This window comes from Antechinus flavipes, chromosome 3, assembly GCF_016432865.1.
Source record: "Antechinus flavipes isolate AdamAnt ecotype Samford, QLD, Australia chromosome 3, AdamAnt_v2, whole genome shotgun sequence".
Taxonomy (NCBI): Eukaryota; Metazoa; Chordata; class Mammalia; order Dasyuromorphia; family Dasyuridae; genus Antechinus; species Antechinus flavipes.
Window position 1 is genome coordinate 460,296,764 of NC_067400.1, and position 11,840 is coordinate 460,308,603.

The window sequence follows — 11,840 nt, forward strand, 5'->3', positions numbered from 1 at the left end:
ATTTTTTTTGAAAGTGGCTTCCCTATAAATGTGTATTGTCTAATTTTTCAAAGAGGAAATTTATTTCATAAGGATTTATCCTATGCCTACTTATAAATTTGGATGATAGATTGAAACAGCTCCTACAATGCCATTAAGGTCTAATGATTAAATAATATGCATTTTGAAACAGATTACCCTTATTTAATCAATAGACCAGAGTGTCTACAGGGAGATGTTTCAGTGCATCAGTATTAGAGTTAAATGAACCTATAAATATTTAAATGATGTAAACACTTCTGCATAACCACACGTTTACCTGAGTGCTTTCATATGTGATTAACTGCTACTTGCAAACTTTTTTTTTTTACTGTATTTTCCTGCTTTCTAAATAGAACAAGAAGGAAAGTTAAATATATGATAACACTTCTGATAACATTAAGGACCCGATGCAAAATATACCAAGATAGAGGAAACGCAAATCTGTGTCAGAAGCTCAAAGCAGGTTGCTTCTTTTTTAAAAACCTGATAACCTGATTTAAGGATAAGGAAGAAGTGATTTCCTTGGCTTCTTAGAGTCAGACCCCTGACATTTTTGCTTTCTGGCATGTATATCCTTAATGCTATTTTGAAGTAATGTTTTAATATTTAATTTCCTTCTGCTGTCTATATGTGTGACCCTGTTACCCAAAGTCACAGCCTTAAATATACTGTATCCATAACCACACAGAGAAGCAAAATATCTTCCTCCTGCTTATAGATGCACAAGTACACACACACACACACACACACACACACACACACACACACACACACCCTATTCATATGCTCATTTACTTAGCCATGCATAAATTGACAAAGAAAAGCTAATTGGTTCCCTCTTTGAAAGATTCTGACAATTGTTTTTGGTTCAGGAAGGAGGTAGGCTGCATTTGACTCAATACTGGCTGCTAGATTTTAGAGGCTAAAAATGTAATTCACTCTCTCAAATGGGTGCAGAGAACATAATTTCAATCCTAACCAAAAGACAAAGAATCTTTCTTTCCATCTCATTTTCCTCCCTATACAAGTGATATTCTCCTTTGCATGAATACACAGGAAAAATATGTCTGTCTACTTGTACAGAGAACTGGAAGTTGAGGGATTGAGAGAACACTGGAGAATTATGGCACATTCCAGGGTTGGAGGGACCAGATCATAGAGTTATAAAGGCAAAGGTACATCATTTAAACCCCAGGGGAAATACATTTTCAACTGAGAAGAATTTATGATCCACTTCTTCATTCACTTCAATGGATTTGTATATCATGTTCTTTTTGTTATAAATAAGGGAAACTTTACTGAATGACTAACTAGCTATTCAATATTAAAGATATTTTTATTTCTTTCTTTCCCTTTCTCTCTATCATTTTCTTTCATGTTTCTCACTTATTTTGCCCCCAAAGAATTCTATGTCTTTCACTTGAAGAAGGGAGTCAAGTGATGGGGTGTGTAATGCCTCTGTGACTATTTACTAAGAAGGCATTGGGGTGGTAAGAAAAACATGGTTAACCCTTTTATAGACACAGACAGGGGCATTTCTGTGAGGCTGATAGCCAATAGGAGCCTATTGATTTCATTTATTAGTCTGTGAGATTATTTTTTTCTAAAGCTTTTCCATTTTCTTGTAAATCCTTTGAGTATGATTTAATTGCCTTACAATGACTACATTTAAAATAATGGTTATAAAAGAACAGCAGAGCTGAAAGCCAATTTACACTAGAATTATATAATTTCAACATTCCTGACATTTTCTGCAAAAAGCTGGGTAGGTCTAAGAGAGTGAATATGCAGCATTGCTTAGTAGAGAGAATGCTGGACTTGAGCATCAGAAAACCAGACTTAAGAATCAGGAAGATTTGGGGTCAGATATATTACCTCTCACACATACAAGGTATGTGACCATGGCCTTGTCCTTTAATCTCTTAGAATTTTAGTTTCTTCAACTGTAAAATGGGAATAACAGTATCTGTTTTTTTTTTTTTTGGTCAGGATTGAGTAAAATAAAGCTCTTTGCAGATTTTAAAGCATTATATAAATGTTGGTTGTTTAGTCAATCAACAATTATTTATTTTAAAATTCCCATTATGTGATAGGTATTAATGGTGGTTGTTATTAGAGAACTCCAAGAATTGGTTGATTCTGTCACTCCAGTTGAACAGCTAAGCAAGTTGTCTGACCTGCTTTGTTTTCTCTTCATAAATACAACCTGTTATTGCACATCTCTATGACAAGTATGTTATTATATTAAGTAACTCTCTACTTGGGCTGTAGCTGTTGGTTTTATGCATCAATTGACAATTTGGAGAAACTTTTTCCCAAGGCTATTTTCATGACCACAAGAGGAATGTTCCATAATGATTTCAATGGTATAGGAAAAGAGCATTAAAGGCATATTTAGATCTAGAGTTCATTTTCTATAAGTAATCTGCCCTTTGGAATAATAACCTGCTTAATTCCTGTGAAGCTGGTGATTTACTGAATCAAAATTTCCAGTCATTAGTCTTGGAGGGAGTCTTCAATGACTTGCACCCAAATGAGCAACATGTATGGTATCTACCGCCTCAATAGTCACCAAGGTAACTACATCTTTTCAGGTCCCCAGGATCCCTTTGTCTGAACTCTGTACAACTTTTCATTATTTCACACTTAGCTTAGGTCTATGCTCAAATGGGAAGCTAGCCAGTCAATGTTCACCTTGGATGGAAAGACAGATTAAACTTCTATTACTGTGGTAGATGGGAGGTGGGGAAGTGTGATTCAATTTGCATCTGATCTTCCTAAAAATACAGTCTAAAGTTCAAACATTCAAGAAGGAAAAAGGTAAGGCAATATTAATATCAAGACAGAGTTCTTCATACAACAATGTAGATATGTAAAATACAAAATTTTTTAAAAGATTTATTTTAGCAATTTTTATGGAACTAATAATAACAATTATATATTGATGATAATAATGGTAAATAGCATTTATATAGTGCTTTAAAGTTTGTGAAGCACCTTACACACAGTACTTAATTGGTATTTTTCCCAATAAATTGGCCAGATAGATGCTTGACTGAATTAATTTCATCCATCAATTGTTTTGGAGATATGTCTCTTTAATTCTGTAATACTCTTTCTCTAAAACGTTAGGTAATCCAACAGTTTCATTCTGGCAGGAACCAACTTTGAAGCTCCTAACTCTTTTAAAGGACAGACTCTCTTCTTTTTTGTTTCAAGCAACCTAGTATTAATTACTCCAAAGTATGTTACAGTATGTAAGCATATCATGAATATAAGAGGAAATTGGCAGCTAAGTCCAGAATATTGATTCATTAGCATGTTTTGTGAAATCTGAGTAGTGCTTTGTACTGCATGGTACTTGGAGTTTCTGCCTTGTATTCCACATATGTGTGGGACTTCCTTTCCTGGCTTCAGTATGGGCCTTTGGTTTGATCATTATATTTCTGGCCCGAACTAAGACATTCATTCCTGTATGTCTTCCTTCAATTTGTTCCAATTGACATCATCATGAGATTCACATTTCCCAGAAAAATCTGTGTCCTTAAAAAGTAGAAAATGGCATATTCACTTTCTTATTATTAATAGTGGGCAAGTAGTCTTATCACCATGGGGAACAAGGAGGTCAATTCCATGCAACTGAATAGACATTTATTTAAGAGCTACCCTGTGCATGGTGAGAGGTGATCTAGCAGGGGGTAGATGGCTACTCCAGGAGTCAGGAAGACTTTATATAAACTGGCTGGATAGCCACAGGCAACTCTAAGATAATAACTTGTCAATCTGGTGCCAATTTTCATTGAAGAGAATTTCCACATGAGGAATTCCCCATTCACAGATGATGAAATAATAAATCTAGATTAAGATATAAACAATTTTATATTGGGGTTACAAAGACCCAAGCTATCCCTTCCCTTGTGGAGTTTGTAATCTGCTATGTAGAATCTAGGTTAAGTGACTTCCTGAAGAAGGGAAAAAAGCAAAAATTTCAAAGCTTATCCTAGCTTCAATACTTCACTCCTATTCTGGGTTAAGTAGAGGAATGAGTTCCCCATTTTATGTTTTCATTCTCCCTTGTGGAAATTCAACTTCAATATATTTAAATGATTGAGGATCAATGTTCAATAGGGTGAATTAATGACCTTTGCAAGAAGGTAACAAAAGAAAGGGAGATACAAGGGCACAATGTGAATTTTTATTTGGAAAACAAAGCTTCAACAGTCAAAAAATGTCAGTGTGCTGCTGTGTTTGGCTCCTCAGAGGGAGCCATTTTTTTGGCAACCTTGCCTAGCTCAGAAGCTTTCCTGTTGGCTGCTTTTGGGGACTGTTCGTCAGAAGTCTTTTTTTTTCCTCTGTGATAACACTATAGAGGAGACAGCTCACTGCAACAATAGTCACTTAAAAGGGCTAACTGCCCATATTTTTTAGGGGATGATTTAGAGAAGCCTCCTCTCATCTACTGAGATGCAAGCTCACACAAATACAAGATGAGGCTAGCAGTTTAACAGAGTTCCAAGACTGAAATGTGGTACATTTTATCCCTGATAGTTTCTGCTCTCTTATTCTTAGAATTCTTTTTAATGGAACTGACAACTCAAACATGGCTGTACCGGATATTCATGCCTTTGGTAATGGATGTTTTTTCCCTCCCCTCACTCCCTTCCGGATCTCTATTTCCTAAAGAAGGCCAGAAATGGAGGATCTCCCATCTCAGTGTTATCTAGGCTGGCCCCAGTGAACAGGGCTATACAAAGCCTAGGGAATAAAATTATTATCAGAGTTGAGAACCGTTTACTGTCACGTTCAGTCTACAGGCTCAATGGGAGACGTTAACCCCCAGTCCACAAAGCTGAAAACTGGTTTTATGTCTGAGATTATAGTGCTCTCAACCACTTACAGAAAAATCTGTTCTTCTTCTATAGTTAGTAGGCAAACACTCTGTTTCCTTTAAAGGTATCTCCCTTTTTGAGATTAACATTTAACATACAGACAGAATCTCTTCTGTTGTCATGGTAATAGGTTTTCCGATAGAAATTCTGCCATTCTGAACACGTTCCCCTTTTGTTTTTCTTCTTTCAAAAGCCCCTCCCAGGCTTGTCTCTGATTCTCAGCATGTTCCAGGGGTAGCTAATGGAGGCATCCCCCTCTTTAATGTAACTTGTAATTGGGGAAATGAGGACCTGCTTTTTTCAAAAGCTCTATGTTTGCTGGGCTCTCTGTCACCTCTAAATCGTGGCCAATCACAGTTTCAGATTTGCAGATGAATGTATTTTCTTTGCAACTTTAGTAGGTAGTTTCAAGTCTCAATTCTAGTCTGACTTTGTTTTTGAACTGGAAGGATAAAACCCAGCTTTTAATGATTGTGGATATTTATTAAATGATTTTGGTCCAGTTTCCAATGATTTCAATGGATAGTTTCCCTTGTCCACCCTACTATGGACCCCCTCATTTCTCAGTTTTTAAACTGTACTTCAATATTTAGATGAACATATGATTTAATTGATTTGTATATCTCCTCTGCGGGTACATATGTAATCCATCTCATCCTGTGTAATTCTCATCCATACTTCTCATGAATTTTGTACAAGGGAGTTTATCCAATGTGCTGGGGAATCATCCTGTAGTTCTCTTGAACATCATGCGGATATAAATCACTAGGAACTCACTTTCTTTCTCTATAAAATAAAGGCATTAGATCAAATGACCTCTGAGGTCTTTTTAAACTCTAAATCTGTGACCCTACCACTATCTACCCCTTAGTCATGGTCACACAACTAGTCCACTTTCTTCAGTTAAACTTTGACAACATTCTTTATATTCCTTCTCTTGCTCAATTTTTCCATTAGCAATCTTTTGTAGCCTGCTCACACTCATCATGCAGTGGTATGCTGGTGCTTTCCTGGGATTAGGGGGGTAAAAATATACCCGTGACTCACTTTAAAGTAAAATCTGCATTATTGTAATTTTCTTTATGCCTTCCTTAAGTTAGACAACCAATAAGACAATACATCAAGTCTTGATTTGTAGCATTCGCTGATTTCCAAGGCATAAATGCTCACACTGAAAATGAACAATGGGCTCCCTTACGTAAGTTTGAGCACACCCCAGTTTGTATGTACCCTAACCAAATGATGCTTTTTTTATAGAGGGTTACAATCTAGTTTTTCTCTCTCAATTCTTTCCCACATTGTCTATATTTAACAATCTATTTATTAATCAATCAATTTAGAATTTTGCATATACACACAAATTTTATGCCACATGCCCACTTTGGCTGACATTTTTTTTTAAATCATGGAGTAAGTAAAAGCTATTAAATGGTGAGACTACTGGTAATATATTGGGGTTCTTTTCAGCTCTACTGACTCCAAGAGCAAGAAATGATGTTGAATAAGGAAGAGAACAGTAGAAAAGGAGTCAGAAACCTCACCTCTTGTCCTGGCTCAGCCACTAGCCACCAATATGTGGGAACTTGGGTATCTTTGGATTCTCTTAGAGCCTTCATTTCCTCATCTGCAGTACATGTAGTAGAATACAAGCTTCTTGAAGGCAAGGAATGTTTCATTTGTATTTTTGTATCTGGAGCACGGAGCACAGGGCATAGCACAAAGTACTTAATAAATGATTGCCCAATTAAATAGACCGTATGACTAATCCTAAATCAGCACTTTCTTAGGGCTGCCTACACTGGCTGGATGATCTGCCCAGATCTCCTTTTTATAAAGTATATTTGAAAATTTACATCATTAGTCAGTCAGCTAATAAACATTTATCATGTGCCTATGTGTATATGCTAGGTACTATGCTAGATATTCACGTACAAAGAGAAACAAATGACAATCGCTGCCCATAGTCTAATGGAAGAGGCAACGTGCAAACAGCTATGTCTAAACAAGATGTAGAGAAGATAAATAGTAAATAATAAAGGGAAACCTCCAGAATTTAGATAAATTAGGAAGGACTGGCTTCCTGTAGAAGGTCAGATTTTAGCTAATACTTGAAGGAAACCAGAGAGGAGAAATGGGGATGTTGAACATTCCAGGAATGGAGGACAGCCAGTGAAAATTCCTGGGGTTAAGAGATGGAGCTTTTTGTTTGAGCAACAACAAGAAGGCTGGTGTCTAGGTGGTACAGTGGACAGAACTCTGGGATGGGAGTCAGGAAGAGCTGTGTTGTAGTTGTGTTTCAATCATGTCTAACTCTTCATGAGTCATTTGGGGCTTTCTTGGTAAAGATGCTGGAGTGATTTGCCTTCTTTATCTTCTCCAGTTAATTTTATGGATGAGGAAACTGAGGCAAACCAGGTCAAGTGACTTGTCCAAGGTCACACAGTCCAAATTTGAACTCGGGATATTGAGTTTTCCTGACTTCAGCCCCAGTGCTTTTACCCTCTGAACCAATTAGTGCAGATGTTATTTTTATAGTAGATTGACTTCAAGATTTCCACCAAACGGTGGAAAAATTGCCTTCTAGAACATTGGTTTCCCCAACATTTGTAAATTTATAAAACTGTCTCCTAGAATTACTTTTTTGTGTTTACACATTTACAAAACCTATTAAAAATAAATAGTGATTGGTGCCTTTTTTTTCCACTCACCTCCATGTTTTGATAAAATAGAAGAATTGGGATTTTTTCCAAATCTGTACACCTTTTACTGAGGTGCTATGTACATTTATTTTTCTGATTCTAGTGCACGAGCAATTGTTCCATCATGTGCTCAGCATGCTACTGCTTCACATAGCCTTCCTTTTAGTGAATGTGAAAGCATCAGGGTGAAGAGCACTTTTCTTATCACATTCAAACCTCTTAAAATGAAAATGAGTCACTGCCATTTGATGCAGTTTGATTAATCCAGCCAATAAATCCTGCTGTCATTTTGCATTCAGTGACAAATAGGAAAGTTGTTTCTAGTGTCTCTAGTGGCAGCTTTCCCAAGATTACACACATCTTCAGTGATAACATAGAGCAGGCAGGAGGTTGAGGCTGGGGGTTGTATATACTGCTTCATTCCAGGTCTGGGTATGTGTGAAAAATGTGTGTCCAGACCTTGGGCAACTGCCTCTGACAAAACCAGTCCATGGCTAGCTTTTTACATTGCTTATGTGAGAAGGTTAATTCTTGGTTGGTGGCTGCAGTTACCTTGAGAGGAGGACCCTTGTTTGTGGCTGGGGATGACTCCAAGACTGTACACATGTGAATTGTTGTTCGGGTATTTAGTCACCCTTTGAGACCCCGTATGGAGGTACTGGAGTGGCTTGCCATTTTTTCTTCATAAAGATGAATTAATCGATTGTAGTGAATTGATCAAAACAATTTCATCTTCACTTCCTCCAAATATAAGGACAAAGAGACACGAAGCTGCCCAAATGTTCTATTTTCTTCTTGAAACCTTTCCCCCTTTATCATCATCATCATCTTCTTCTTCTCCTCTTTTTCTTTTCTTCTTTTTTCTTCTTTTCTTCTCTTCTCTTCTTTTTCTTTTCTTTTCTTCTCTTCTTCTCTTCTTCTTCTCCTCCTCTTCCTTCTCTTCCTCCTTCTCCTCCTCCTCCTCCTCCTTCTTTTCTCCTCTTTCTTATCCTTTTCCTTCTCTTCCTTCTTCTCCTTCTCCTCCTATTTCTTCTCCTTCTTTCTATTAAACATGTGGGATTATATGTATTTGAAATATTCAAATGACACAATGGGAACTTCTCAGAACAGTTTAGGTTTTTGTTTTTATTACATCTTGGTATGTATTGTGAAGCTCTGAATAAAACTATGAAAAAGGAAAGATAAGCTGTACCAAAGGTATATTTAGCTGAGTTGGGTAGGAGTTAGACACAGTGTTGTACAGCAGAGGTGTCAAATATGTGGCCTACAATGTTGAAACCAGATTAAAAATATAACCGGGGAATATTTAACAAAAATAAATAAAAATATAATACAACAAGATAATGTTAATTTATGGATTTCTGACTCAATATGTTGCCCACAGGGATCTGTTTCTATTTGAGTTAGACACCATTGTTGTACAAAGATAAAGGGTGATATCAGAGAAAACTAGAAAGATAATATAAATCTGAAGCTTAAGCTCTAAGATCTAGAATTCCAGCTTCTTAAACTGTTGTTTGTGACCCCCTATGGAGTCTTATTACTAAATATGGGGGGGTCACAAAAATGTGATTTATTATCAGTAAGTGTTTGATTTCTATTTTATATACTTATTATATTCAAGATTCCACAAAATTTTCTTGGATGAACAGGAGTCATTAGTGGAAAAAATTTAAGAAGCCCTGTCCTAGATTTCCAAATTGAGACTCAGAGAGATTAAATGGCTTGTTCATGTTTGTATATCTAGTAAGTAGCTGAACACTGATTTGCATCCATATCTTCTTAATTTCAGATGACATTCTACCTGGTGTATCATATTTCTTCAACTTTTCTAGGCAAGTATGAAGATTAAAAATATATACATGCCTAGATATGCTATGGATTTTTTGATAAACATTTATATTTAAACAGAAGATTTTTGAAATTATAATCAAATCAATTGGGGGAAAATATTTACATTTCTAAGAATAGTGCTGATCATAAGTAGGGACTTTTGTGGCTGAATAACAAGAATTAAACTGAGGATCCAAACAAACAATTTAGTTTATGAATCTATATGGATTATAATTCAATAAGGCAAAAATAGGGTGTCAGAAGAAGTTATTATTATGAATGAATAAAAAAATTAAGGTGAGGAAGGAAATGATCAAGAAACAAAAAAATTCAAATATCTTTATTAAAGACTCTGGGTGATTAGATCTGAAGACAAAAGCTGTTTGCTGAATCTTTAACCTTTCTTTGATCATCTCAAATTACCACAAGATGTGATATGAACCATACCAAGTTCACTTTAGAGATATCCCAAGCACTTCTGGATATATTATACTACAAAATACACATAAGCACCAATTTAAATAATCAACATAGTAAGAACATAATCAATACTTAGTTTTAGCTGGTGATAATCCCTTTCTAAAGTGCCTTGAATATAGTAGGGGCTTAATAAATGATTAGTGAATAGAAATGAATTGAACTGAAGTGAAATGAATCCTTTAAAATTTACCTTGAAATTAGGCCATTGTCAGAGCTATGGAAGACCAGGCATACAATCCCATTACCAGCCATTAGTACAGTCTTTTTTGGGAGGAGGTGGGGCAGGGCAATTGGGGTTAAGGGACTTGCTTAGGGTCCCACAACTAGTAAATGTCAAAGTGTCTGAGGCTGGATTTGAATTCAGATTCTTCTGATTCCAGGGCTAGTTTCTCTATGCATAGTGCAACTTACCTGTCTTAAAGGAGGGGAAAGGACCCACGTGTGCAAAAATGTTTGTAGCAGCTCTTTTTGTGGTAGCAAAGAATTGGAAAAGGAGTGGATGCCCATCGATTGGGGAATGGCTGAAAAAACTGTGGTATATGAAAGTAGTAGAATACTATTGTTCTATAAAAATGATGAACAAACTGATTTTAGAAAGGCCTGGAAAGATTTACATGAACTGATGCTGAAGGAAACAAGTAGAACCACATTATGCACAATAATAGGAAGAACTTGCAATGATCAACTATGAAAGACTTGGTTCTTCTCAGTGGTTCAGTGATCCAAAACAATCCCAATAGACTTTATAGAAAATGCCATCTGTATCCAGAAAAAGAACTAAAAAGACTGAATGTAAATTAACATACTATGTTCACTTCTTTTTTCTGTTTTTTAAATCTCTCCCATGGTTTTTTCTTATTGCTTTAATTTTTCTCTCTCATATGATTTGTAAAGTAATATGTATTAAAAATAAATAAATTTACTAAAAAAAAGATAGCCAAAACTTTATTAATCATAGTAGCATATGGATGAATTGATTCACAGAGATAGAGAGTAGACTCCATATATGTAGAGAGGCCTACTGGTTGTATTGTAAGGGAATTGTCATGTGATTTGAAAGGAGGAAAAATGGACATTCTCCCACCTCTTCTTCCCATGTCCAAGGGAGATGTTCATTCCTGCCAAGAGGGAAAGCATTAACTTTGAGTTGTAGTTCATTCCTTTGTCCTTTTCAGAAAGAAGGCATATGGGACTAGAATTATAACTGTCTATTCCCCTAAAGGGAATTCCCTTAAAGATGTTCATCTAGCTTCCAGCTATCTTTAGTTACTTTCACATTTCTAAGGCGAAGTAGAGCTCCAAGCTCTATAGCTAAGACTTGACTTCTTTCCCACTAAATACCAATTCCATAGTGAACACACATAGCAAAAAGTAAAGAAACTCATTTATTCAAATAATAGCAAAACAGAAATCAGAGCATGTATATATATATATATATATATATATATATATATAAAAAAACACTTATATATATTAATATATATATACACATATGCTCTGATTTCTGTTTTGCTATTATTTGAATATTCTAGTGTAGCAAGTTGGGAGCAGAGATTTGATGGAGACTACTAACTCTTATGTTTTCATAGTCTTCTCCTTCAGCAACCTGAAATGTTCAAAGTTGAAAGCCGACTCACATTTGAAGATTTTTGCTTGGAGAGTCCCAAAGGGGACTCCCACTTGAAGGGTCCATAAAGAGGACTGCTGAGAATTGAAGCTCTTATCTCTTCTCAGCTCTGCCCTGCCCCTCATTCAGGGCAGGGCCTTCATCTCCATCAATAAGGACAAAGTCTTATGTCAATGGCACATGGAATAGAAGTTAACAAAAGCTAAAATAAAAAACAACTCCTATGTTTGATGATTGAGGAAATGATTGAACAGTTTGTGACTTGTATATAGATATGATTATGTCATAAGA